Below are 1622 nucleotides of genomic sequence, written 5' to 3'. Positions count from 1 at the left end.
AACTTTTCCACTTGAAAGAAATGCAATGGAAAACTGAACACCATGTTTCACTGTTAATATTCACATTTATAGTGACCACTACGTGGGACACAGTATCACCAATGTGGCTCAGAGCCAGTTTATACTGAAATTAAGCTTTTTACACCAAGTAAATGGTTGTCCACACAACCAGCTAGTGTACATATGAACTAACGTTTCTAGATTGGGGGAGAAACAAATGCCTATCCTATCACCTGCACTTTCTTTTGTTCATTGATTCATGCTAAGAAACCTGCGGGGTCTGGGACCTGCTGAGCCTGAGCACTTGAAGAGGCTGACTTACGCTGCTTTCTGTTTTAACATGGTTGCATCCATGTTAAAAATGTGCAGTCATTTGGTGTTTCAGGGTCCTGAGAAGAATGTGGAGTAGCTGCCTCAGAAGCATGGACTTGGGGGTCTCCTGAAAGTGCAGCCCAGCACAAGAGTTTAAGTGCAAGGCAAATTCTGTAGGAAACCCCTTATGTAAAACTTCAACAGGAATGGGCATCTTCTTTTCACTAATCTCTCCATATTTCTGTTTCTTTGGTGCAGCCTTTAGTCCTTGCCATAGCAGGTTGGTTTTTATCAAGATACATCAAAGTCTATCCTAATGGTTCCATGTCATCTCTAAGACTATTCAATAGTAATAAGAGCATTGATGCTAGCATATCAGGCACGCCAGTGAGATTTTTATCTTCTCCATGTGGTATTTGTGGTTTGGTCCTGTTGTCTCCGTACTTTTTGGCCAAACCAAAATCAATAAGCAGTAAGTTATCACTGCCGTGCCCAATACCCATTAGGAAGTTATCTGGTTTAATGCTTCTGTGTGTACAATTCTTTGTATGCATGTCTTCAATTCTACTCATCCTCTGCTCAGCTAAGCTAAGAAGAGTTTTCATTGTGAAGCTTCTGGAACAGCAATCGAAGAGGTCTTGGAGGCTGGGTCCAGGAAGATCCAGGACTAACACACTGTGCTCTGTTTCTTGCCCACCCCGCCGGATGTGGGGGGTGCCAATCCCAGCCTGAAGACTCAGCAAGTTTGCTCTGGTAGAGCAGCAGGGGGTACCTACCTGGCCTCCTGAGATTCTTGCTCCAGGGTCACTTCCTCACCATTGGTGATGCTGATTGTCAGATACATGCCTGGGAAGAAGCCAGTCGCGATCTTCTGAACGACTTTTTGCTTCTCTCCAACAGTGACTCTGGCCCGGGTTCTGCCGCTCCCCTCCATCCTGGGAGAGAAGAAGACACGAGGCTGGGGCCAAGCCCAACACATCTCCGAGGGTAGAGGCCGCTGGGCGAGTCGGTGGAGCCACGTGTGGCATGAAATGGAAAACAAATGACTTTTTGGCGTCACAGAGCACAGACCCCCCAAGGGGACCTGATTGCTGAGGCTCAGTCATGTTTCTTTTCACCAGGCTCCCAGTTTGCGAGCGGTTCCTGCCATTCCCAGCCTGAGCCACTAGTTTTGGGGCCCTTGCAGGGTGGGTGTGGTGAGTTGGGGCAGTCATATCGCTGCCACCACTGCCACCTGTGGCCCAGAGCGACCCTTCTCACTCCACGGATGCCGCTGTCCCGTTACTCCGGCTCCAACCAATGCCAAACGC

General features: G+C 48.3%; 1 pseudogene; it reads right to left on the bottom strand.

The window, feature by feature from the left end:
* Window positions 1-257: 257 nt before the first annotated feature.
* LOC119036472 (casein kinase I-like) lies at window positions 258-1291 on the bottom strand (annotated as a pseudogene).
* Between the last annotated feature and the right edge of the window lie 331 nt (window positions 1292-1622).

Source organism: Artibeus jamaicensis, unplaced genomic scaffold (assembly GCF_021234435.1).
Source record: "Artibeus jamaicensis isolate MK-2021 breed Jamaican fruit bat unplaced genomic scaffold, CSHL_Jam_final contig_797, whole genome shotgun sequence".
Lineage (NCBI taxonomy): Eukaryota > Metazoa > Chordata > Mammalia > Chiroptera > Phyllostomidae > Artibeus > Artibeus jamaicensis.
The sequence above is the reverse complement of the archived record's forward strand: the minus strand, read 5'-3'. Positions and strand labels throughout refer to the sequence as shown.